The sequence below is a fragment of the Cyanistes caeruleus genome, chromosome 2 (genome assembly GCF_971803275.1).
Source record: "Cyanistes caeruleus chromosome 2, bCyaCae1.hap1.1, whole genome shotgun sequence".
In the NCBI taxonomy this organism is placed as follows: Eukaryota; Metazoa; Chordata; class Aves; order Passeriformes; family Paridae; genus Cyanistes; species Cyanistes caeruleus.
The window spans coordinates 75,407,942-75,435,701 of NC_141702.1; the positions used below are offsets into that span (position 1 = coordinate 75,407,942).

The 27,760-nt window shown below is 40.2% G+C and overlaps 2 long non-coding RNA genes across 3 annotated transcripts; both read left to right on the top strand.

Moving 5' to 3' along the window:
* The first annotated feature begins 1,322 nt into the window (after positions 1 to 1,322).
* LOC111927038 (uncharacterized) lies at positions 1,323 to 12,065 on the top strand. Of its 2 annotated transcripts, XR_015283453.1 has the most exons (6): positions 1,323 to 1,496; positions 6,256 to 6,394; positions 7,074 to 7,205; positions 8,061 to 8,200; positions 9,098 to 9,278; positions 10,177 to 12,065. It is a non-coding gene; the product is annotated as an uncharacterized LOC111927038 (long non-coding RNA). The 2 variants fall into 2 exon arrangements; XR_002863360.2 differs by lacking the exons at positions 1,323 to 1,496; positions 7,074 to 7,205 and having other exon boundaries at positions 6,112 to 6,394; positions 10,177 to 10,828.
* Positions 12,066 to 15,152: 3,087 nt separating this feature from the next.
* On the top strand, positions 15,153 to 26,760 carry LOC147654931 (uncharacterized). The gene is made up of 4 exons (XR_015283454.1): positions 15,153 to 17,948; positions 23,234 to 23,334; positions 24,419 to 24,651; positions 24,796 to 26,760. It is a non-coding gene; the product is annotated as an uncharacterized LOC147654931 (long non-coding RNA).
* The last annotated feature ends 1,000 nt before the right edge of the window (positions 26,761 to 27,760 follow it).

Consider the following 27,760-nt stretch of genomic DNA (forward strand, 5'->3'; position numbering starts at 1 on the left):
TTACAGCCAGCTTGGGCGTGCACATGCCTCGGCCACTGTGGCACAGATTTGGAGTGCACCTCCCTGAATGCTGTGAGTCTTACTGCTGTGGGCAGCTGAGGGTGCTTCTCCTCCTTCGCTACTTCTGAGGGTGAGTGGCTCACAAAGATGCTTATCTCTAAAATCATTTTAAGCACAGCTGTGTGGGAATCAAGATTCAGCAGGGGCTGTTGTTGGAGACTGCATGAATGTCCTGTTCTATAAGCAGGGATAAGCCATGGACCTCTACTTCCTAATCTATGGCATGGAGCTAATATTTACTTAAGGCACAGCCTGTTTTGTTGCAGTTTTGTGTACATCAGGAGACCCTTCCTGGGAGGGAAGGCACTGCACGCAGGTGATTACAGCTATATCTGTCTCTCCACACTTCTGGTGGTGACAGAGGTGCCATCTGGGGTGTATTGCAGTCCTGGCCTGCGCTGGCCTAGGCTGGTCCCTGCTGAACCCAGCTATCAGAAATTCAGTGGTGTTGTTAAGATCCATGCAAATCTACTCCTGCAGGTGTCTTGGCTTCTCAATTGTAGCCCTGGCAGCTGCAGGGTTTTACTGGAATTGTCTTCTGTTGCAGTACCTAAGTCTACTACGGCAAAGTGTGTAGTCTGCTTTCTAGATCATTTAAAACCTGTCTCAAAATTAACTATATTGGTTTGGTTAATTGTCCTCATCCAAGAAACATTGGTAGCTCCCCTGGGTCACTACAGCAATTTCTTTCATGCTGTAAAATGTTTACTTCTCTGGAGTGAAAATGCGTAGGCTGTCATTATGTGACTCTACAGTTCCACACTGATAAAGGCTACCTGTTGCCTTTATTTTTCTAAGCTAGTAAGCAACTGCCAAATTCACTGGAATAGACCCAGAGACTTATTTATATATATATATATATATTTTTTTCTTTTCATTGTTTCAGATTTGATGCTACATGACTGATAACAACATTTTGTGTTTTGCTACTCTTGCTGTCTTTGACTGTGCCGGTTAGCCTCTGCTTTTTCACAGAAGTCAGCCAAGCTAAGACTTTCTTTTTGATTCATGCAGGTTGTAAGGTCAGTTCTGGTAGGTATGATTTGCTAATGAATTCGTGCTCCATTTCTCAGCTGGCTGGTTCTGCTAGTAGGCCTGGACAAATACATTGACATTTGAATTTAAGGTGACATTGAGACTTAGGTAAAAAACATTTGAGAATAGATTCAGAAACCTCTACAATGCAAAAGAAATATTACATAGAATAAATAAAAACGTTCTGATAATGAACATATATATATGTGTATATGTGTATGTATAAATGTTATATGTTATCTGTGTTACTGATTACAAAATTTATGTAATTTCATATGTGTCAGCATCAGTCTGAGGGATTCTTCTGTGCTGTAAAGGAAAGGGAAAAGTGAAGCACAAGGAAAGAAGGGAAAGGGTGTCATGTGGCAAACAGCATTTCCAGGGCATTCATTCTTAATGTGGTAAGTGCAGTGGTAAGAGATGACTTAGAGGGTCACTATTGGGTGTCATTTCCCACACAGGTGCACACAGGGAGCAGGACAGAGCATGGGCAGAACTGAGTACATCACTCCCTCTCATACCACTGGCCACCCCAACTTAGCCAGGTGACATCTAGTCTGGACTAACTTTCCTACTTCTGAAATAAGGAGAGGCTAGAAATTGAATCCTAGGCTGCAGTTGATCTTTCAGCACCCAGCACAACTATGTCTGAAACTGGGAATGGATTCTAGTGGCAGGATCTCTCTGTACCTAGGTTGTTTTTTCCAATTTTTTCAGCATTGGAAAATTTTAGTTTGGTTCAGAAAAAGTCAGTCCAACAGATAAGACATGGGTAGGGGCCAAGATGCCACCATGGGTGGTTTGGCTGAATTTTCCAGTTTTTACTTGTACTTCCTGTGTGAGTGTATTCAAGCTATTTAATTTATCCATGTCTCCATCCACTCCGAGTGTGCAATACTGCTTCATTTTTACTGCCATTTTTTTGTAAACAAGTCAGGAAAAAAAAAAATCTATCTCATTATTTTCTTTGGCAACATGTTCCCCCATCCTTAAAAATGATTTTTGGTCCTCCACAGTGTTAATTAGAAATGATTAATGAACTGGTGGCTTTTCAAAAGACAGCAGCATTGTGTGATACTTGGGATGTAAATGTGTCTCAGAGGTAGAAGGAAAATAGGAATATCTGTGAGGGAAAATCCAAACTTCATCTCAGCATTCTCAGTGGTTCTAACCAATAGAGATCCTCATAATTCATTTAGAGTACACTGGGAGTGTTGGGCTCACCCAAATACAAACTACAGCTTAATTTCAGTAGTGAGAAGGCAGCATCTCATGGGTAGAACTGGGAATTGGCTTTGACTCACTCCTGGGTCAGAGGACATTCAAAACTACATTTGCCACTTCCAAGGAAGGTGTCCTAAATACCATATGGGAGTAAGATGTACTTTCTGTATGCCATATTGAAGTTATTTTCCTGCAGAAAGGAGAAATCCGCAAAATTTACTGACAGTCAAAGACAGATGGAGAGAACAGCATGGAAAAATAGGGATATAATGCTAGAGTTGAGAAAAGAGGGACAACAGTGAAAGAGGACACCAGTCCTCACTCTATATGATGTTCCTGTATTTGTGTTAAATGCAAAGTGATTAATATGTGCCACAGTCATCACAACCACTGTTACCTAAATATATATTATTCTTTTTGCCAGTCATTAAATGAATGAATGACATTAAATGAATAAATGGCCAGAGGCATGAATGAATTCTGAGGAAGAAAATGACAGGCTGTGCTTCAGGAACAGGCTCCAAACAGAATATCCCTCTTTGCTGCTAGTGCATAGTGGCACAGCAAGCGAGGATCCCATGTTTTTAGTTTGTTGCTACATTCTAGTCCTCCCTACAGAGTCTGGACAGATTGTGAGAATCTGGCGTTTGAAATGTAAATGCTGTTGTGCCTAATTTCTGACCACCAAGATCTATTACAGGTTCTTAATCCTTTCCATGGAATTAAATCTTAATCCCTTTACCCTGAAATTTAAGGTAATAATTTGAATTTTCTGGAAAATGTCTGATACAAAACTCTCTTGGTTTTTCATAGAATACACCACTGGTATAGTTATTTAACTTGCTCAAGAACACCTAGACAAAATTATTTTTTTTGGAAGAACTGGTAATTCAATTTCTTTGCAATAATTTGCATGTAAATAGGCATGCAAAATCTTAATTTTAGTTTCTCTGAAATCACAGCATTCAGTGTAGATATATTAAGGAATTTCAGTGGAGCATGAGATGAGCTCCAGAAATGCTGAATTCTTTAGAGTACCACATTTGTGCTACCACTCAGCAACTAATTCCATTTTTTATGATCTTGCCAAGATGTTCAAACTACATTAATTATGTCAGAATCTTTGATTGGTATTTAAACTGTTTTCACTTCCTTTCAAAAAGGTTGCCACTTTAACTGCCCAAGTGTAAAACACAGTTGCAGAAGGGTTTATGAGTAGTAATGAGACACACTAATCTTACCTGCTCATTCCATGTAGATTCAGATTTGTGTGTCTGAAAATAGTATAATGTGTCTGAGATTAGTATAGTGACATACTCTTGTTTGAATTATGCAGAAGTAGTGCATTAAAAAATATGCATGGAGATTAGTGTCAAAACTTCTTTTCTTTTAGTGGAAAATATCTAGAGGAGAGGGGTCTTAGGTTCAAATTAGGATAATTGCAACTAATTGAATGTAATTTAGAAAACAACGTCTTCTAGAAATCATGGTCAGCTAATGAGTAATCCAGTACATCTAGCAGATGGATTGTAGACTGCAAAGCAATTAATTTGATGTTTCAGTGTCATTTATCTCTGTTCCCAGCTACCAAACATGGAACTCCAATGACACACAATGTCAGGAAACAAGTAGGTGCTGGAATTTTTTGGTGATATTATCATTCTCTGACTGGCTTCTTTAAGCAATCTTTACTCACCAGGTTCAGTTTTCATTCCTTCTGGCACTTAACCACAGGACCAGATCTCATAAAAATAGTATTTAAACAAGCTTCCTACCAAAATTAAGAGGTAGTTTTAAGCATAGAAATGATGTCTATTTGGTTAACATGGCAAGTTTTTAGTAGCAGGGGTGCCAGTGGTGACTTCTGAGAGAAGATGCTTAAAGCTTCCTCTGTCTGACAGAGCAATTTCAGCTGGCTTCAAATCAGACTTAGACAGACCTGCCAGTGGCCAAGGCCGAGCCTGTCTGTGACGGTGGTAGTGTCTCACTGTAAAGTACTTAAGAAAGGGGTAAAAAACCTGCAAAACAACAACTGCAGCCAAACAAGAGAGTGAGAGTATGTAAGAACCAACACTGCAGACACCAAGCTCAGTGAAGAAGGATGGGGAGGGAGTCTTCCAGATGCTGGAGCAGAGATTTCCCTGTACCCTGTGGTGTAGACCATGGTGAAGCAGCTGTGCCCCTGTAGTCCATGGAGTTCCATGGTAAGCAGAGATCCATCTACAGTCTCTGGAGAGCCACATGCAGGATCAGATGGATGCCCAAAGAAGCCTGCACTGGAGCAAGCTCCTGGCAGAACGTGTGGATCCATGGAGAGCCTGTGCTGGAGCAAGTTTTCTGTCAGGTCTTGCAACCCATGGGTGACCCACACTGGAGCATTCTGTTCCTGAAGGACTGCTCTCCCTGAAAAAGTCCCATGCTGGAGCAGGTCATAAGGAACTGTAGCAAGTTCCTCACCTTGGAGAAGTTCCTAGCAGATTGTCTTCGGTGAGAGGGACCTCATGCTGGACCAGGGCAAGATTATGAGGAATCCTCTCCCTGAGGAGGACAGAGTGGCAAAGACAAGTTGTGATGAACTGACCACAGCCCCCATTCCCCAGTCAGGAGTAAAGTTAAGGTTGGCAAGACGGAGGGGTAGGGGGAAGGTGTTTTAAGATTTGTTTTTTTTTCTCCTTATCCTATTCTAATTCGATTGGTAGTAGGTAAAGTAATTTTTTCCCCAAGTCAAGTCTGTTTTGCCCTTAACAGTAACTGGTGAGTGATCTCTCCCTGTCCTTATCTTGATCCATAAACCTTTTTGGTATATTCTCTCTCCTCTTGTCCAGGTGAGGTGTGAAGTGATAGAGTGGTCTTGGTGGGCACCCATTGTCTTGCCAGGGTCAACCCACTACAAGCAAATATTCTGTTTAACCAATGCTCATTAATATTAGTCTGGTTGAAAACCTATCCAGTTTTATTCATTTTAAAGCATATCAGTTATTAACCAGATTCATTCAGTGATCCACGTCTTTATGTAGCAGGATAAGCACTTGTGCTAACACATGGAAAATCTGGAAATGAGCAACTAAGGCAAAGGTACTCCCTTCTGTGGTATTGCTGTCCTTGTGTTTGACCTCCTTGTCTGTGTGCAAAAGGACAAGAAGTTGGTCCTGCCCAGCCTAGCCCATGGCTTGATGACAAGAAGGATATTCTTTCTTATACTGGACGTGTCAGATCTTTTCTAGAACAAAAGGTTGAATCCGGGTTTCCTAAGCACACCAGGCTCAAGAGGAAGGGAGTATTAAACAAAGCTGCAGAGAGAGTAGGCAATGGCACAGGACTTCTCAATGTACAGCTACATCTTTCTTTACTACAGTGTTATATGCTGGGATAAATACTTGAAATAGCTGCTAAATAGGAGGCTGGCAGCAATCAGTTGGCTTTGTTAAAAAAACCCAGCTCTCCGAGTTCAAGGAGGAGGTGAGTTACGTGTTAAAGTATCAGACTTAAGAAAAATCTTAGGAAGAAAAAGTGAGATAAAATTACATAGCCATGAAAATAGCTGCTTAATCACTCATTTCCCTGCTTCAAGGTACAAAATATACTGCAAAAAAGCCATAGTTGAGAAAAAACTGGACTGTCTCTGTAAAGCCAGGTAGTTATCAAGAGCACTCCCATAACAGAACCTTTAAAAACTCAACAAAGCATAATCAGAGAGGAAACAAAATAACCCATCACAAATCAGCCGGTTTTATGCTTTTTTCCTGACCTCTTATTTGTGCAGGACGTTTTAAAGACTGAGATTTCTGGGAGAGGTGAGAAAGGTGCCACACTGGCAAGCCAGACAAGTGTACAGTTGCATTTTAGATGAAGAGCAGCAAGATATTGAGATGTACTGAAAACATCCAACAGTATATGGTTCTTCTCTAAATGTAAGTTCTTATTTCTGACTTGTAGGAACCAAGAAACAACATATTCTGCAGAACAAAGGAAATATTCCTTCTTCTAGGGCAGAGTTTCTCAAAGATATATTGAATAATCTCAGTGAAGATCCAGGGTCTCAGGAGATCATTTATAACTCTTTAATAAGGAAAAGGTAAGTTTCCTTTGAAGACCTTACAGCACCACCTGAATGATTGCTGCTTTTTAGAGTTTGTAGCTGCCTATTTTTCTCTCTTTTATGTTTGTTTTCCTGGAAGTACATTTAAGAAGCTTCTGTTTGACAATTGGTTTACCAATAATCATGGATTTAAAGAATAGTGCCATTTACTCTTATACCAGCCAAACACCATATTATTGACCATTTTTTTACTATTAATATTAAATGCATTAATTATTTTTATTAATTAATTTAAATATTAAAAAATGCATTTTTAAATAACTAGTTTTATGCTAGCGTTAATTAGGATTCAGCAAGCCCAGCTACCAGAAACATTATCCCCGAGCTGAAATACAGATGATCTCCTGTAATACATGTGTAAACTGGTATTAGTGTCAGTGTCATGTAAATACTAGAGCAAGACAAGAAAAAGTGTGAAGATAAATTAATTAATGCTGGTGATCTGTTCCAATGTTATGGTAAAAGGAAAAACCTTTCTTTGAATAGCCAGAAAGTTCTGCCCTGGGCTGCATGTTCAGTTTGAAATGATGGGTTAAGAATCACTTACTATCTCTACAAAACCATCTGGAGGCATTCCTCTTTTTCTATTCATCTGTTTTCTGACACTAGTCTAGGCCTAAGAATCATGGAAACATTTGGTATTCATTTATTTTAGATTTTGGAGCACCATACATTTTCAATGGCTCTGAAGTGCATGACCTACTTCACTGCAAGATGTTTTAAATCTTCTGAACCATTTCCATAGGGCAGTCCTTCACAAGGGTGACTGGAAAGAAGACCCATTTAGGTGGAACATGTTCCTTTCTTTGTTTCTCTTCTGCTAGATTCTGGTAGGGGTTTGCATTCCTATTTCAGTTGAGACTTGTCTCAGCTTAGAAGTCCTCATTTCATTGTGACACAAAATCTGGGGTGCCGTGTCCCATCTCAAAAGAAAAAGGGTTGCAATCAGTGTGTGGGAACATACTGGGGTCTTCGAGAATAAAACAGGGAACACTGCTGTGGACGTAGGGAGGATAAACAATGTGAGGAGCAGCACAACAGAGAGAATGGTGAAAAACCCCCTAGAGTAGGATCAAGCCTGCCCCACAGCCTCACACTGAGCTCCTGTGTGCCCTCCTGCTGCACCACCGCCCCTGGGGCAGTCTGGTGAGGGCAGCGGGGGCACAACCCCTCAGCCCAGGCAAGCTCTGCCGTGGGCACACCGATGAGTAGGGCTGCAGGAGAGCCCCAGAAGGGACAGCTTGCCCTGCTAGTGAGCCCAGGTGCAAGGCCCCTCAATGTCTTAGACCGAAAGGAGATCAGGCAGCCCAGGGTGGGGGATTGGCACCAGGGCTAGGAGACATAAGCTTTATTGGCCCACCCAAAAATTAGCTTTTCTCAATCCAAGTTAGTGCATTCCAGCTGCCTCATTAACAAATAGATAACATGACAGGGAAAAAGTCAGAGAAAACCTACCTGAAGTTGAAAGTGTTTTGTCTTGTTTTCTTTTTAACTGGAGACCTGCTGGAATCCAGAAATGACATTAAACTTCCTTTTAGAAGAGGTAATTGAAAAGAAAAAGACAATCAAAGGATGAACAAATGAAGCCTTTTCTTACTGCTGTATGAATAAAAAATGTTATTAATAAGCCCTTTCATTTCAGGCTTCCACTCTGCAGTCACACATTTTGAATGTATAACCACACAGATGAAAATGTTTACCTCTTAAGTCCTTCACAGCATTGCAGATATTTTTGAAAACAGAGAAAGGAAGCAAAGAAGGCACGGACACAGAATGACAGAGGTCAGTGGGAATATAGAAAAGCCCTTTAAAAATTAGTCTTTTGTTACTTAGTTTTCAGTGTTTGTATTGCATAACCAATTCTTTTTATAAGAATAGCCCGTCTCATTTTGCTGTGTCAATTTTTTTTAAATTTTATTTCACAATACATTTGTGGGTGACTGAAAGGAAAGTCTAAATTGCAGCAGTGAGAGCAGCACCCATGTGTTTTGGTTCACATCCAGCTGTTAAGACCTGGAAAAGCTAGAAACAGCAGCAGGCTGGCAAAATAAGAGTGAGAAGCAAAGAGAAAATAAATCAATATCATGCCAAATACAGTTTCACCCTACAGAGCCTTTCTCTCTTTACATTTCTGTGAGGAAAACATTATTTTCATGTATTAATTTTTGGGTTTATATCTAAGTTTTTGTAATATTAATCTATGTCTTTAAGGACATGCTGACTATTCATTTTGGATATCCAGAGCGCAATGAGAATATAGCAAGTGTTCAGGGTGGCAAATGTTGGTTTCTGTAGCAGTCTTTTGAAAAAATATTGGACAAAACTGATTTTGTCTCTTTGGTACCCTCGGCATAGTTAAAGGTGTTTGAGCGTGCATGTCATTGACTAATGCTGAAATTAAGAGGGTTTCCTCAGACCTGTGATGGTTATAGCACAGAAAAGCAAGCTCTATAAATCTAATTTGCTATACACTACAGCGAGTTTATCCCTATTGCTAATTGTATTAACCTACAAAAGAATTCAAGGATTAATTAGAAATAAAGACCAGGAGATGAACTGAAGTTCTCAAGGGAGACACTGATACGTATTATCCTTGAACTGCATAATTATCGAAATCCTTACTATTTTAAAGTGGTGTGCTCACCTGAATGTAACCCTAATTGCCTCTTTTATTCTTAGCTCCATGGTTTTGTTCAGATTGCTAATCATATTTCAAACCAGAACCACCTGCTGAAGACCTGCAGAAACAAAAGTGGAAGAATTCTTAATGTCCTAATTTGAGAGGAGGTTATAGCACAATATTATTAAGATCAAACTGCCTCATGCTTGAAATCAAGAACAAACCACTCTGACAAAAAAGGTAGGATTCTTTTCCTCAGCTTGTACTCAGATTTTCCCTTAGGTTAAGCTTTACTCAAAAGAGAAGTGGTGCCTGATTAAAAGGTGGGATAAATGAACTCATGTGCTTTCTGAAGGGAAAAACAGACCTCATTTTGATTAGTGGCTGTAATACTGTACAGTGTTGGGCTTGTCCTTAGCACATATCTATCCTAGTCCAGAGCAGTACCTGGCACCTGTGAAAGGCTGCAGTAAACACTGGCTGGGTATAATGGGAAGGTACCAGGGACCAACTTGCTCTGGAAAGATCCGCTTTCCCCTCCCTGTCACTTCCCGTGGGCTTTCAAAAGCTTTCCTCCCTTTCTGTGGCTGACTTTTTGTACCACTGTATATCTAAGTAGCATCCTTAAAAAGTGATTGTGCTCCCTTTTAAAAAAGATGTGTTAAACATAAAAGTAAGAAGTTCTGAAATACATATTGATAAGCTTAAAAAAAAACAAGGCAGAGAAGTACCTTGCAGGCAGTCTTAAAAAAAAGGCAGTAGAATAAACCTTTAGATCTGTTTCTTTCATCCAAGCTCCAATTGCAATGACTGAGAAACCTTGCTCATTCATGTCAATGCAAATATGTGACTGTTGTATTTGAATATCAAACAACTGGTATTCTTTCTGGCTTTTTTTTTCCTTTATTTTTTTCATGCCAACAAGAATATGATGTATTTTACTACTTTTGAGAAGAACTATTGGTACTATACAGGTACAGAACAACAGGAAAAATTAAATTTTGATATTATTCTGATCTAAACTGAATAATATTCCTGTGTCCTTCCTGTATTTATGCGTAAATATACACTGGGGATTCTGGATATCTGGGGCCCTGATCCAACACTCACTCAGTGTCAGTATTGTGCTTTATTACAGGGGAAACTCTTGCAGCCCAGCAGTGATGAATCTTGATGTTCTCAGCTGCTAAACAGACCTGAGCATTGGCCCAGAGAGAAACAGTCTCAGTAACCACTGCTTTTCCAGCAGCAGCTGTGAGCCTGCCCACTGCTTGATGTGTAATGCATTTGTCATACAGCTTGGGCTGAGAGAAGTCAAACAGAGTAAAAATCTATTGTCTGAAGCTTCAAGCAGAAGGGAGGTAACTACTTAACTTCTCTCCTGATGCTGATGTGAGCACAGCATGAACTGTTCATAGGTGGTGATTGATAAGAGGATTTGTGGTGGGGCTCCTTACCTGAGGTGAGGTTTTTATTGTAACACCAGGTAAGCAAACATTATTAGAGGGGTGGATTTGATATTGCAGTGCTTGAAGCTTTCTCAGAAAAATGTATTAAAGCAAAGTGATTGTGGAGTGAGGGACAGACAAAGAGAGTGGATTTTAGCACATTCTTTTAGAGGGATTGAAAAAAACCCTTCCGTTCCCAAGCACTCTGAGTAATGCATGGCTCTTTTGGGTCATTGGCTTCAGCTGTTTGGAAAACACTGGGTCTCACTAAGACTTTGTGCTAGTCAGGTGGCAATGTGGACAATCATCTGGCAAAGAGATCCACAATTTTCACTGTAATTATAAAGACAGATACCATTTCTGATTTTTTTTTTTTTCTGCTTTATCTCTTTGTACTCATAGAAGGATTTGGGGGCAGATGAAATGTCACAGTGCACATGACTGAAATGTGTGAAAACTTAATTAACAGAATAATTACACAGTAGAAATGAGATCTTGTCTCAGTGAAAATCTGGCAGGAAGCTTGGGCCCTATGGAATATGAGTCCACATATGTAGTCAGTGGAAAAGCCATTAGTCACAAAGTGGCTGCATCTGCTGGAAAGAGTTAATCAGGTCTCTAACTTCAAAGAACACAGTATGCCTTAAAATACCCTTCTCCAGGCTTCTCAGGCATGCTGTAAAGGAATATGTGATTTTCTCCCAGCTACTGGGGTAAATCTGCATAGCTCAATTAACTTCATAAGTTGATTTATGCCAGTTACACCAACAGAGGACCTGGACAAAACCTGATAGCATCTCTGTATCTAATAGTCCAGCAAGGTGTATGAAAATTGGGCATTATTCTGCACCAGCCATCCCTTTGCAGCCAGAATGAATAGCAGAAGGATTTGTGATTTATTAAATGAACTCCTTCTCTACAAAGTTGAATCTACGCTGCCTCCCATGAGTTTCTGCACTGGCAGTCTATGTGATTCTTCTGCATATCATACATTTTCTGTGAAAAATTTTAAGATAATCAGACAGTCAGTGTAATTTTCTTGATATCTGGTTAGAGACACATTGCCTAATCATTTTACTCTTATCAGTCAAAATTTACATCATGCCAGAAATTGATCACCTTACTTTTTATTTTCTAGCTTCCTAAAATATTTTTATTTTTGCCTGTTGGACAGATTGAACTCCTAAGAATTAATTTGAAAATAAATGAGTATAGATATTCATTGCAGTTCATTTTTTAAGCAGAGTGTGAGTATAAATCTAGAGGTTTTTAGTATTCCTCTTTCATGTTATTATACATATAGGGCAATATTTAGGCCACTGAGTTGAAGCAAATCCTGAAGTGTGATTATCTTCTCATTGAAATGCTATCTATTGTGCCTATTTGTTTGATGTGTTTTTCTTGTACATTGTATTTCTGATGGCTTTGGGGTAAAATAATCATTATATGTCACCCATACTATCTCTTTTAATCTCCAGAAGATTAAGCATGTTTATTTAAAAACCCCTTTGATAGTGTCTTTACTAACTCAGCTATTTTATAAAATTGGAAATAATGAATCAGGGAGATGCAATTTTGATAATGCCATTTACACAACTCCTATGAGGCTAGCTAGGAAAATAACTGAAGTAAGTATCAGACATACACATTGTGAGAATGGGAAAAATATTGTAATTTCATGTAGGTTATGAGGCACTGGAAAAATACAGTCAGCAAAAGCAGTTAATGAATTGCATTCTTCAGGGACTGCTGGACTGAGGAGGTGGGTCATGGGATCAGGAATGGTTCCTTTAATCTCTGTCACTGGTTCAAATCCAATCTCTGGGTCACTGGTTCAAATCCAATATGGATAGATAGTAATTAGAAATCATTGTTATTTGAGGGCTCTGAGATGAACCTTTTGAAACTGAGCTGGTGAAGGGACACTGCAAAACAAACCACCCCAAAACCTAGAATATCTGGAAAGATCACGTGCTTCATAGCCAGTAGACAAACTTCAGAGACTTACTGGAGCTGGGTGTGGGCTGCTTGTAGCTGCTGATGTGAAATGAGTACACGTCCATTGCTCAAGGGATGCACTTCTGAGCTTGTGAAACCGGGCTCTGCAGAGACAGACACTTGTGATACTTCCTGAACCAAAGGTTACACACTACTGGGAAGTCCATACTACTCCCCTGCAGTTACAGCTCTTGTCTGGTGCTCTAGTTTCTGTCTAGGTGGGACAGAACACCATGGAATACCACTCCTCCTCACTCATCCTGAGGAGGTTGTTAAGTCCCAGGCTCTGGGAGCTCTCTAATGCCCAGCTACCCATTATGAGCTGGTAAAGACAGGGCATGCTTTATCCTGTGGGCTTCCTGAGTGCCAGGTGTGACACCATGCAGTGGTGTGAGCACCAATGTCATGCATCACCAGTCTGGAGTTTCAGACTACAAGAGGGACCTGGGAGGTCCCAGTGCCCCTGTGGTTTGTAGTATTTAAGTTATCCCAAAGGAGGGTTGCAGAGGAGGCCATGTGAGTGGAAGGGCACATACAGGGCATCACATTCCAGTCAGCACTTCAGCAGGCTACCATAAGATGTGCTTTAGAAATAAAGTCTGTAAGGCTGAAATGTACTCAGACAAACTGCTTATACCTGACACTAAGGGAATCAAATTTGTACTTTTTTTTTTCCTATCAGTGCAAAATCAGAGTGAGAGGACTTTTAAGTCAATCATGGGGTCATACTGTCTGCTTTCCCAAAAAAAACCTCTTGACAGGAGCCATGTTAGTTGGCACAGGACTATGTTTTTTGAGTATATATACCCTTGTTGTCTGAAACTTTGTATGCTTTTAATCTGTAAATCCAAATTCTTTGGAATTTGTATAAGACTGTGGAAGGAGCTTTTGTTTCTGTGAAGTACTGGGTTCTGTAGCAACCAAATCAAAGACTGGAGAGATTAATCTATTTCAGCCATCAGAAACTGTGATTTGGCATATAGTGAGAACAGCTGAGACAGTGGGGGAAATTTCACACAGATTCTGTCCTGCTAGCTGTTAAAGCAATTCCATTTGCGCTCTGCATTTCGTTATTTTCTAGAAAATAAACTCACCAAGCTACCCAGATTAGCTAGCCTTGGAAAAACTGAGGTTATTTTTAATACAAGAGTTATTCTTATTCCCTAAGGGGAAGAAAAAGGGAAGGAAGAAAAAACTACGCTCAGAAGAACAGAAAAACAGGAGTTGGGTATACTGTTAATTAATACCCCAGTCCATGCCTTGGCCCAGATGTGAATGGCCCATCCTCATAGCAAGGGGAAAAAACCCTGGCTCATTTTCAGATATGTGAAAACACAAAATTTCCAATAACCAAGACATAACTCACTGGGCTCTGGGAATTCTTTCCACAATGACCCGCAAAATTAAAGTCTGCATTGCCTTCTTGGCCCAAGAGAAGTTAATGGCAAAGCAGCTGCTAGCATCCATTAACTGTATTTAAGTGCTGCTTATAAGGGAAAGACTAAAGTGCCTTTTGGGCACTGGGAAGTAAGATATAAATACGTGTTAGCCATTATCAACATGAATACAACAAACTGCCTTCAGGGACTGAAAGCTGTAGTCACATATTTCAGGTATCACTGATAACTATACGTGTAAAAAGAGCAACCTATCACAGGAAATATACTGTAGGGGATGGTTTTTCATTTGAATATGAAATGAGGTCTTCACTTAATGATCAAATTTCTTGGACCTTTCAGTCATGTTGCCTGAAATATCAAAACAAAGAAATTGTCAATTACTTTTATGTCAGGGAATTCATATGAATGTTTTGTAAAGAGAGTATTTTTATTTTCCTCTTTCTCTTAGAAATTTTATCTTTTTCTCCTCTAAAAAAAGGTTCCCTGTATGTTGAATCTCAGTTTTTACTAAGTCTTCTTGTCAAGGCAATCCTTAGTTTCAGAAAAATTAGCAAGCACCAGTGACAGACCTTCATGATCCTTTTTTCATTTGTACCTGGGCTGAGTTTTGATAAACTATGGGTAGAGAGAGAAAGGAAGGCAGAAGGCAAGCAAGCAAGAAAGAAAGAAAAAATTTGGAATAGTGGAACATTATATGCATTTCATTTTTGTAATACATTTAGGGATGGAAAGAAAAAAAGTGTAATGAAAACAGGAAAAGCCATTCTGTAAGCTGTTGATAGAGTGTGTTGGTTTTCCTATGGATTTGAATTTGGGGTTGTTTAGAGCTCTGATGAAAAATCCCTAAGTCCTGGAACATTTTAAAGTGTTTATTTCTTGCATGAACTCTTTGATGTGTAAATAGGTGAATGTACATTGCTGTCTCTTCTCCACAGAGCCACTGACAGGGTCTCACTCCTCCTGCTCAGCCTTCCCAAGCTTGTTCTGAAGATAGCCAAGAAATCTGCAGAGCTTTCATTATTTCTGAGGATTCTGTATCTTTCATTTAACTCAGGAAAGAGATACAAATTTGAGGAAGCAAGGAACAAACCAGTGTGCAAGTAGCACACATGATTCTTTAAATCATGAGTTTTCATTGATAAAAGTAAAATTAATTTTTTCATTGATGGCACTTGATGTTTCAGTTTTACTTCAGATTTCTTGTAAAATTTAGCCAAAATATAAGTAAATGCTACGTTCTAGTGAATTCTTTCTTTTTTTTTTTTTTTTTTATTTTATTTTCCTTTCCTTCTGTCCTAAAGCTCCATCTGTTCTTTTTTAAGAAACAGAGAGTCAAAGAAATGTTCCTCTCTCCTCTGGTCCCAAAGCAGATCATCTGTTTGGCCTGTCCTGAGTTGACCTGGCATATAATGGGCTACTGAGGAGGCTCAGTTCTGAGCTCTCATTGGCACCAGTGAGAAGCTCTTCATGGTTTTGCTGCAAAGATCAGGATGACTACTGGACCTGGACTGTCAGTACAGATGGGAACGAATTCTTTGCCACCAGATGTCTAATAACATTGACTGAGATACAGCAAATATAATTTGCTTTTGCCTGTCGCTGAGGAAAACTTAGTTCACCATTAATTCAACTATTCCTTGTAAGACATTTTTTTTCAAGAATGGCTTTTCTCTGTGGTGTAAGCAAAACAAATATTCCCTCTGGGATGAATCCCTGCTCCTGCTTCTCTACAAGTAAATGCTCTTCTCATTCTCTTCCAGCACAGAAAGTTGTCCTGACAAGATTGCTGAAAGCAATGGGCTTCACATGACAGATGTTCCACAAGAAAGCCAAAGCAAAGAGCTACTTGACTTACTGGTGCTATCATACTTTATAAGTAGCAAATTGTTACAGAGACAAGATGATAAAGAAATGCATCTAGGACATAGCAGGCCGCCAATTTAAAGGTCTTCTGTCTTACAAAAGATCCAAGAAAGCCTGGCATCTGCTTCAATGTCTACAGCAAAGACCTTTGTACGGACGCAGATGTCAAGCAGGGGATCTTTGATAGTAGCTGGAGGCAATACATCTGCTGGCTGCCTTTTGCTAATTTTGTTTTTAGGTCAAACTCAGAAATTGAGCAGCCTGGCTTGCCTGACACACTTGGTACAAAAGCTTCCCCTGCTGAGGTTCCTGCCAAGAGCGGACAGGAGATCAACCCTCCCCAGAGAGATTGCATGTAGGCTGCTGAGGAGAGAGTGCTGCCTCTGCTGGGCTGGTATGGGCTGCTTTGGGGTGGCTTTCTGTGGCAGCAGAGACGGTGGTGATAGGCAGCCTTATGTTCTGTGCTCTGGAAGATGTGGCTTGTCCTCCTTCCTGGCACTTTAGCTGATCTCAGTTTGACAAAGGATGCTAATACTGATTTCCCAATTATACCAAGGAATAACATCATTATCTAGGAAAGCAAATATATATGTTCACTATAACATCTTTTCCCTCAAATATGGGCAAAACCATCTAAATACAATGAGAATTTCTATCAATATGTTTCTACAGGTATGGATAAATAAAAAAATACATGTGTAGTACATATATAGAAAATCATTTCAGTGTAGACCTCTTCCACTTAGATCATGAGTTTCTGACATGTGAAAGGAACAAGCAGGGCTTACATGGGGCCATGAAGCACAAGCAAGCCTCTCAGCATGAGCACTTCCTTGCAAAGAGGAGATCACTGTGGTGAGCTCTCATTGCTGTGCTCTCCTGGACTCCAGTGCCCCTTGGGTGACAGGGTCCCATCTAGGCCACTGCGATGGACGCATCTGTGCTTCTGCTTCCCAAGGGTTGGAAGCAGGCATGGGTCATGATATCCAGAGCTCTGGTAAATAGCTCATTGCCCACGTGGAGGTCAGTGATGAGTGGTGTGCCTTGGGATGAGTACTGGGGCTAGAAATGTTCAACATATTTGTTGGTGACATGGACAGCAGGATCAACTGCGTCCTCATCAGGTTTGCTGAAGACATCACGCTCTGTGGAGCAGTTGCCACACTGGACACAAGGAATGCCATGCAGAGGGACCTGGACATGCTTGAGAGATGGGCCACTGAAAACATCATGAAGTTCAACAAAGGGAAGTGCAGATTCCTACCTGTTGTCCCTGGTGTAATCACAGACACATCAGAAGTGATTGAGAACAGCCCTGAGGAAAAGGGCTTGGTGATGGTGGATGAAAAATTCAATTTGAGCCAGCAGTGTGCTCACAGCCCAGAAAGCCAGCCCCATCCTGGGCTGCATCAAAAGCAACATGGCCAGAAGGTCAAAGGAGATGATTCTGCCCCTCTGCTCTGCTCTTGTGAGACCCGACCTGAAGTACTGCACACAGTTCTGGTGCCACTAACTTAAGAAGGACATGGAGCAAATCCAGAGGAGGGCCATGAAATTAATAAGAGCATGTTGTCTACAATGAAAGGCTGGGAAAGAATCACAAAATACTCTAAGTTAAAAGGGACCTGCATGGGCCTTTGAGTCAAAGTTCCACGTGCACTGCCTGAACAGGGTTTAAACCCGCAACCTTGACATTATTAGTGCCATGCTCTAACCAGCTGAGCTAATCTCAGGGTTGGAGCTGTTCAGCCTGGAGAAGGTTGTGTGGAGACCTCATAGCAACCTTCTAGTGTCTGAAGGGGGTCTACAGGGCAGCCAGAGAGGGGCTCTTCCTCAGTTCCTCAGGAACTGTAGTGAAAGGAAGAGGAGTAATGGTCACAAGCTGAAAGGGGAGAAATTTATCTTAGATATTAGGAAGAAATTATTTCCTGTGGGGGTGGTTAGACACTGGAACAGGTTGCCCAGGGGGGCTATGGATGCTCCAACCCTGGCAGTGGTCACAGCCAGGTAAGATGGGGCCTTGAGCAACCTGGTCTAGTGGAAGGTGCCCTTGCCCATGGAAGGGATGTTGGGACTAGATAATCTCTAAGTACCATTCCAACCCCTTAACATTCTATGATTCTGTGATTCAGCACAGCCAGAGAACAGCCAAATCAAGCCTGAGGACACCACAGAAAAGAGAGAAGATACAGACCCAGAGAGTAAGTAGCCTTTGATGCTCTGGGTATGTCAGGTTAATCTTTGAATGTTAACTAAGACACTGACTGATATTTCTAAAAAAACCAACATCCAAATGTATTATGATATGCCAAATAAATGTATCACAGTAGTGCCTCTAGGTATTGGTAGCAGTAGATGAATACCAACTCTCCATTAAACATATTGTTTTACATAAATCATAGTATTTTGCAGAAGTTCAATTTTTTTTACTTTTTACAGAGAAAATTCAAAGTGCAATGCTGGGGCATTTAATTTTGATGGGTTGTTTAAAGTATTGCAAACAATTCCTATATATTATCTGTGTATAATATTAAGTATACTAATGATGTACAATTACTATACTGACTGTCATAAAAAAACCCCAAAATTAAATGATTCAGAGGAAAATACTTTTAAATGATCCATTGCTGACTTTTTTATTTTTTTAAGATTTACCAATTGAAGGAAATAGTAATTTTAGGAATGTTTTTTATTCTAACTGTGAACTAGAATTATTGAAATGCAGAATAGTCCACCAGAAAAAATTCAGTTCCCAGCTGGATCTTTCTACTGGTTTAAGTGACTTATTTTGACACTGGTGAAACAATCCATGGCAAGGTCATTCAATAGCTCTAGGAGTTTGTGCAGGCCATAGACTCAGCTGTGGGCTGCTGGTTCAAATCCAGATGGCCTGCATGGCTACCAGGAATTGTTGACAGCATGACCTCAGCCATGTGGTAAGAGTTTACCTCCCTGGGTGTAGGTGACAGTAACAGAAACAGCATTAATAAGTCCACTTCAGTATCTCAGCCAAGGTCTGACATGGCAAAGCAGGGAAGGCTACTGTGCTCCAGACTGAGCTGGGCTTACTCCATGGTCCAGTCCAGGTTTTAATAGCACTATTGCTGTGATGCCAAAGGAAAAACTAGCAAAAATAAGAAGAAAGCATCAGACTAGGTAATTGGTTAGAGATTGGTTAGAGATGTCCTGGGAAGACAGGGACAAAAGGCAATGAACTGTATCCAGCCACATATCCAAAGTAAAAGTAGTCAGCACTGGATTAGCAACCAAGGCAACATTAATAATTTAACTGCGGAGTTCACAATGATTTAACCATGCTATTCAGACGACAAAGCTAATGATGATATAGTGAATGAAGCTAGAAGGTGTAAATACTCAAAAAGTTTGTAAGTGTCAGCACATATAAGAATCTCTATTAGAAAAGGCAATGTTCAAATTTTTGTTCTTTCTTGTTTCCTGAGAAACACAAAAGGCGAGCATTTACGTTTTGCTAGTTGCTATTTACTATTTTCCAGCCATGAAGGGGCAGGCTGTTTCAGAAGTTCCTATTGACAACCAACTTACAGAGTGTGATAGACTAACACATTATGCTGCCTTTGAAAACTGAATAACAAATGTTATTTACAAGTCAGAAGTGAAGGAATGGATCTGAGCTACACAGCACCCACCCAAAATACACAAACTTCTCTCTGCATGCCCCACCTGCAAATTCTGCCTTCATCTAAGTTAACATTATGTTCTAATTCATCCTAATTCATGGAGGGCTGCAAAAAGAATTATAAAGTGAGACCATAGGAATGTGATAGCTCAGAACAGGATCTCAAAATTTGTTTTATCACAGAGTCCTACTGCTCTACTGCTGTGATTAAAATGGTAAAGCCCCTCTCTAAGGATTATACCCACTACTTTATCACAGAAGATATTCTCCTGAATTAAATCCACAACTGTCCCATGGTGCATTCTCTCACTCTGTGAGGTTAAATGCTTTTCTAGAAGTGACCATGTAAAATGGCTGCTGTTTTTATACCTGGTGTGCTTTGTGCATGTATTCGTAGGCAGAGCTTTTACTGTGGTGACAAAAAGATGGATTTTTACAATCCTTTACTTGCACTAGCATTGAGGAGTCCATACAGTCAGGAAAAAATGAATTAGATTCGATTGTGCCTCACATATCCTGATTGAAGCACTATTGCAAACTGCAATTGCAGCAACAAATTCTGCTAATTGCATTGTGCAAACTAGCTATAGAGCCTGGGCTGAAGGAAAATTTAAACTCCCAAGGAAAACACATTATTATATTACATACTGCAGGCTGCTCTCAACTTCAAGTTGCAGTTGCCCACCAAATCATTTGGCACAGTCTTGGAGCTCTGCGAATTCCCTCTGAGCTGGAAACTATGAAGGTCCTAAGTGCTGGAAACCGAAAAATACAAACTTCCACAGATGCTGAAGGGATCAATCTGCAGCCTTGGAAAGAGCTTAGATTGATGTAGTGATGGAGGTACACAGACAATGGGTAGAGAAATTATAAACTTATATCTCTATAGTTATAAGCAAGAATATGCCTGGAGTGGGTAAGAAATCATATTAGGTAAAATAGTTTGTGGTTTAAGCTGTAATAGTGTGACTTATAGAGTAGGTTAGAGATCTAGAAACTACAACAGAGGTGTGCATCAGTACATGACTTGTCAGCTTATTGGCTAAGGCATAAACATAGTGCAGCAAAATTAAGCAAAGGTGAGAGGTTATTAAGTAGAAACAAGTTTTGTGTCAACTGCCTATTGGGCCAAAATGTTACATATTGCTGTGTGAAGAAGAAGCTCATGTCTACCTTGAGCTATGGCTGACTTATTGCTCCTTTGAACCTCACGCCTTGAGACTGATATCTTATCTGACTTGCTTGAGCAATAAAGCATCTCAAAGCAAGGTGGTCCCATCCCTCGTTCTCCATCTCGATACCTAAGTGCTCACCAGGTGCTGGGGATATTTTGGTTAGTTCTGGGCTAGTTCTAAGTGCACACTACAGGAAATGGTTTCTGCTCCTATTGACAGCGTTTCTCTGAAAGAGCTATGTTTAAGGAGTTTAGTAGAGGCACTAGGGCAGTGGTGGATGTACAGCAGTAATATTTAGGATTTGCTCAGTTTATGCAAAAACTATGTCAAGCTAGATTTCCTTCTGTGGTAGGCAGATGAGAATGGATCCATAGAGTCTGGATCTTAAAGTTGTCCCTACATCTCTAAGTACATTGCAACTGCTGTTGCTAAATTTATATTGGTCATACCCAGCAGAAGGGTAGCCCCCATTGTTCTGGATCTTATGGATATAAAAAAACATCCTATAGAGATGTTAAAAGCAAGGCCAGATTTGTCTTTGTTTGACAAAAATGCAGTATGAACAGTATCACTCTTTGGCTCTGTTTCATCTATATAACAATGTAGTGCTGTCAATAGTAATGCCACTCTGGGGCATCTTTTCTGAGCTAACAAAAATATTAGGCATGCTATTAATACCACCCATGTCACATGGTGATGTGGTAAATGATTATTTGTACTGCTTACCTTCTGTGTGATTTTATATTCTGTCCCAGTTTTTATATATGTTAAACCTCTAAGCATTCTTGCCTTGAGCCTTTATCTTTGTGCAGGTCATCTTTAGATCAAACCCAAAGAAAAGCAGAATAATCATATTCCCAGAAAGAACAAATGCCTGTCTGAGCCCATGGTTAAGGTTACAAAATTTGGTCCATGAGCATGCAGTGGGCTTTGAGCAACATGTATGCAAGCAGCATCCCTGTCAGGAAGTGTGTGTTGCTCCCTTCCACAGCTAGCAGGGTGATCTGGCCCCAGCAGGCTGACAGGGGTTCCTGCCTCCCCTCCACTGCTGAGACTCTACTAGAGAGCTAAAATGTTGAAAACTGAGTTTATTTGGATTTCTTTAACTGGAAAGAGAAAATAGCTACAGAAAAAGTGGTTGCTTTTACATTATGTTTTATCTCCTTAATCTCCTATGTGTTTATACCAGGTCTGCAGCAGCAACATACTAACACTGCTAAGTCAGACTTGACTCTTCAAGCCCTTCACACTTTCTACTCATTAACTACAACCTTCCCATAGATGTGCTTGGATGATATTTACTGCTCATTCCTGTTTGTCATGTCCTCTTCTTTGAGTACTTACCTTTGAGGAGCAGAAACCAGTCTTGGTTTCTACTGAGAAAAGCACATACAAAGAGATTTCTTCTACATCTCCCTCTGAGGATGTCATGTCACAGCCAGCAGAGGAATTGGCCCTGAATTGCTGTAACTGAATATCTTGAGACATAAGCTCCATCCAGCCTCAGTCAGTGTTGATAGGCAAAGACTTCCAGTAGAGGAAGTCACTGAGGAAAGCTCTGCAGAGCTGATGTTGGCAGGTGGCTAGAAAGCCCTAATCTCTGTGGATCAGGACACAGCCACGTGCTGAAAGGATCAGTCTTTGCGTTATCAAGAAAATGATGATTCTTGCCAAAATTCCTTGATTGTTTCAGACAAACTAGATTCATCAGAAAGATTTGTTTTTTGCAGGTCATTCTTATTTTTGAAGATTATCTTCTGAAAACAAGAGCCTTCTTTGCTGTTCTTTCATACATGTGATTTTGTCATGCACATCCTTTCCCAACTGATTGAGTAGTGTTGTTTTAGAATTTCAGACCTCCTCTATATTTTAAATGTATTACAGCAAATCCACCTTGGGATGAATCTCCATGACAGAAACAATATTGCTTTCAATGATTGCATTGAACATAATTTAAAATATATTTGCTGATTTTTCAAGACTTTAACGAGTTTTGGAAAGTTTTATAAACTATTTAACTATCTCAAAGAAACCTAGTATAAAGAGAAAAGGTTACTTATATGAAACACATCAGGATCATCTTCCCATGGAGGGAAGAGCCATTTACTGTGCTCAAAGTGGATTTAGGACTCAACAGTGTGCTGGGAAAGTTAAACTGCCTATTAGCCAGTGCCAGCTGCAGCAGAGGCTGTTTTCAGAGATATTTAATGGGCAGGGATCCAGCATTACTGTCATATCTACTTCCATCCTTTGCTTGTCCCTACAGTATGTTGTGGTATTTTCTTATTGCATAAACCCTATTTAGTAGTGAAGATCCTCTCCTGAGCAATTTTATAGCTTCAAGACTTAGGCAAAGCAAAAGAAGAAACACAAGTGCCCCACTCCAAAAAAAAAAAAAAAAAAAAATTCCACATAAAGAAAAATAAGTCTATCCATTTAAAGGGGTTACTCCTGCTGGTCTCCTTTTCATTTTCTTTTTTCCTTAGTTTTTAATTACTTTTCTCTTAACAGCTCCACATGACAAGATATTTCTCTTCCCAGCCCAGAGGGAATGACTGAGACTCCTGTTTGACTATTCCAGTGCTTTTCTGACAGCTGTACTGCTAGCTTTGCCTTCTTATCTTTTTTGTTGTTGTTGCTGATTTTCCCTTAGCTCTTGGGATTGACTAATAGAAGATCTCTGCTGTGAAGCCCATCTACAACATGGCAGGGTCATTGTTTCCCTCTGGCAAAGGAGTTTTTTGTTTGCAGCAGGTGAGTATGAGTTGGTGCAAACAGCAAGCTGTGTGTAGCAGTAATGCCACCAACTCTGAAGGTCTTCACCAGAGTACCTCCCTCTGTGATTCATACAAAAGAGGAGACAAAGCTGATCTCTGGAAAGGAAGTACTTGTCTGAGCTTGTGCCAGACCCCAGTGAAGTCCAAGTGAGTGCCCAAGTGTGCTGTCATTGTCCTTTCCCGTTAGCACATGGAACGCAATGGGACAGCAGTCCTACTAAGAGCCTCTAGGGGCTACTGCTGTTCAATAAATCACAATAAATAAAATGCAAACCCAATTTTGAGTTTGATATGGGCTGTGTTAATCTCTGGTGTATTATCTTGGAGCTCAGAAAAGTTACATGCAATGGAATATTGCCCACAGAGCCTTTGCTGACTTCTCTCATGTTGCCACGAAGCATAAAAGGATCACAGCGAGTACAGACTATTCTCTTAAGACACAGTGTTTTGTCTTGTTTTCCTGGGGGAGGAATTAGTATTTTAGTACTCTTTCTTGCTTTGTTCCCTACTTTCTGATAATATTATAGCATCTTTATCTTATGCTAGGTTCTGCAGAGAACAGACCAACTTTGTGTACATAACAGTTATTTCACCCTTTGCTAGTGCTTTAATGAAATTTGCTTTTACTTGAGTTAATAAGAATCAATGTTTTACTAATTTTCTCTTTAAAGACACCATGCACCCTTGATAATTCTCTCCCACCACATGGGGTTTGGTTCACAGTGAAGTGTTGCACGCATCATACGAGGCATAACAAGAGAATGTGCATGTGAGAGAAGGAGCAGTCTTGAGAGCAGCATATTTAAGAGACTCAGAATTTAGGGGTAAATCTCTACAGGATATCAAAGCAAATTTCACTCCAAGAAGGTTTTAGTTTGTCAATAGATGTAACATAAAGGCTTCCTGTTGTTTCACAAACAATGAATCTTCTCCAGCCTATAAATAATGTAAAGACAAATCTCAAGATTTTTAAAAAAATGTTGCTAGCTTGAGGCTACCTCCACAGCATGCCTCCTTGTTTACAACTTCCCACTACAAACATATATTGTGTTTGTTTTCAGACAAACATCGGCTTTCTCAATTCCTGGAATTAACCTCCGGTACATATTAACAGCAGCCTTTTAAGCAGTTTTTACATCTAGTGATACTGGGCAGCATAGTCATGGAGTGGTTGGCTCTACACCATGGAGAAATGATCTCCCTGGCAGGAGGTGTGTGGTGCAGCCCCTTCACCTACAGTGCTAATGAGTTACTGCCATCAGCTGTCAATCCTTGGGAAGCACCTTCTCTTCAGGTAACCTCCCTTAAAGCCATTTATAAAGGTAAAATGAAATGGTTCAGTGACTAAAGGTGCTGCCACACCTTACATAGATCTTAGGGATATAAGTAGGATCTACACAAAGGAATGGATTTATAAAGTTCAATTTTTTGTCCAAAGGTTGTCTTTTGTGTGAGAGGGCCTGAACTCCCAACACCTCCAAGAGTGCAGGTGAGTGCCCTTACGGCTTAAGCCCTCTTCTGATTTTGCTGGTCTCTCATACTGCATTTTTCTGTGCAGGTACAGTAAGCCCAGGGGAGAGACCTTGTGCTTAGGCTAGCATGTCCTGCCAAGGTTAGGGCCCCCTGCACAGTGTGGAGTCATGTGCTTGGTCTCTGGCAGGATGCCAAGGGCACAGACCCTGTGCATGCCCCTTCCTAACCAGCGGTGTCTCATAGGAAATACAGGTGCTTGTCTGTTTTGTTTGGTGTCTGATTCTGTCCCTATAGGTGATGTGTACTCTATAACAACTGTTTGTTTATATAGTTTTTAGAATATCATTAGATTGTAGGTGCTCAAAAAGAGGTTTTGTGTGCAGTCAGGAATACAGAATCCTGTGTTTATTTTTACAGAGCTTACAGAAAGGAAAACAAAAGTCAAGACGCTGATGGAAATGTGGGCAGCCAAGGAGATTTGGACAGAAAGTCTGGAGTTAAGCAGTTAAAGTTCACTTTCTTTCAAATTCATCTACTTTCACTCTTTATTAGAATGATCCTGAAACACATTGTTCAAAATATCAAATTTGGGTCAAGGACAATTTTGTCTATAGCTCTACACTTTACATGAAAAACATGTAATGATGAAAGGTTTCTGTCTGGGACCTGAGTCTTGGGTAATTCTAAGCATCCTTAGAGTTTCCTCTTTGTTGTTATCCACTTGGTTATCCTGGAGGCTTTTCACACATGAAACAGAGTTTTTAAAAGTGAGTGCAATTTATTTGAAAGCACATTTGATGTTCAAGAAGAGACGAATAGTTCATTCTAATATAATTTAAGACCAAGACTATAACAGAGTATGGCCCACACCAGAGAGCTGGATTGATGGGATCAGTCAAGGAACAACTCCAGGCCATAACCACCCTTCAGACTTTTGTTGCTCTATAGGAAGGGGCATCCACCCAGATCTTTCCAGTTTTCTAAATCTTGACTGACAGGTATCTATCCACATGATTGCAGCAACACAATAAGCTGCTCAGCCACATTCTGTGACTGGACACAGGGAAATTCTCCTCTCTCTCCTGCTTTGGGCTGATTCACTAAGGATAGAAGGAAGCACTTTCTTGAACAAACTATGACTGAACCATTGCGTCAGTGATACCATTTTGGAGCTTTCAGCCTGGCAGTTACATAATCATGAAGTGTACCTGCAAACCATAAGCAAGAAAAAGCCTTGGGTCACGTGAATTTAAGAAAATAGCAAGGGGGAGGGAAGGTTCCTGAGGTCAGACGCTGTTTCTGTCTGTCCTCCAGAAGATGAACTGCTCTCAGGCTTTCATTAGCTCTTAAAATTCCAGCTGCACATCTAATTTCCAGGCCTTACATATCCAGCTGAGGTATTACTTCCTTACTGCCCAAGTCAGGTTTTGTGTTCTACAAATGCTCTACAGAAATATCATTATAAATCCATAGCTGAAAGGGCCTGTGCATCTTAAGTGCTCTATCGTTTTCTACCTCTGAATATTCTGCCAGCAGAGATTTAGAACATTGGCTCTGTAAATGCTTTCATGTCAAGACTAAAGGCAACACTTGTTTAATTCATGCTTTGACCCAACAGCAGCTTTATCTTAGGTTATCACTTGTTAAGCTCTCTAGAATGTTTTAAACATGAAGGGGGCTGCTGTGTATATATACCCTGTCTATTGTATTTTACTTGTACAAATTTGACAGTAGTGATTCATAAACATCAAAACCATTTCCTTTCTGTGCTGCAAATTATGCTTTTCTCTAGCTCCATTCACAGGGTATGTAACCCATTCCGTACAAAAGATAAAAAAAAAACCAGAAAAAAAAAATTGTATTTATTCTCTACCCAATTTGTAATTCTTTATTGTAGGTCACTAGAGGTCACAGATTTATATACATCTGCTTATGTGTATATATTTTCATATATACTTGTGTGTCTAAAATAAAGTTTTGGTGTGCATATAAATACACCTGTATGTACAGTTTGGGTACTTGTGTATTTATAAGTATAAATGTGCACACACATTAGGACAATTTTATATGCTGTGGTGTAAATGTAGGACTGGAATTATACATCAAATGTACTGCAACCTGATTAGAATAACAGCTAAGATTTGCTGTACATCAAAATAATTTACACTACTCTGTGTAAGCCCATCATTTCTGTAAGCATAGAATTTATCTCTAAGTTGTCAAAACACAACTGTATTTAAAATCAGCATCTAATAATGACCCCTCAGAAATCACATCAACAGAATCCTTTTTGATTTGCATTACATAACACACATCAGAAAATCAAAAGTTTTGTACCACAGAGTCACAAGACTCTTGATATCAGTCAGTATACTTACTCCCAACAATGGTGTTTTCACCATTAACAGGTAATTTTTCACCCGTATACCCCATTCTTGGGTTGAAGTCTGACTCCTCTCTGAACATCATGACAAGGTCTGAGAACTTGCCATCCTCTTATTGGCTTTTCAAAAAACACAAAGCAACCAGCCAAAGTAACAGAACCCAAATAAAAGACCCGCTCCCAAAGAAAACCCAAACCACAGGATGGGTGGCAGCCTCTAGGGCAGGCTTGCAATGTCTTGCAATACATTCCCCAATCCAGATAAGCAAGGACTGCAATGCAGACGGAGCAGTTCAGCCCCATGCAACCTCTGTAACTACGTGCCAGTCAGCTGGGACATGGGCACTGACAGCAGCAGACCTCTGCCAGATGCCTTGGCCCTGAGTAATTACTTGACAAGATACGTTAATAGGAGTAATGTGAAAAAAATACGCTGAGTGGAAGAACAGGACAGCAGAAGTTACAGCTCTGTCAGGAAGGAGGTCGTTTAGAAATGTGGGTGATATCTAGAAAAAGTTTAAATTATCTGCTTTGTAACTGCAAGTAA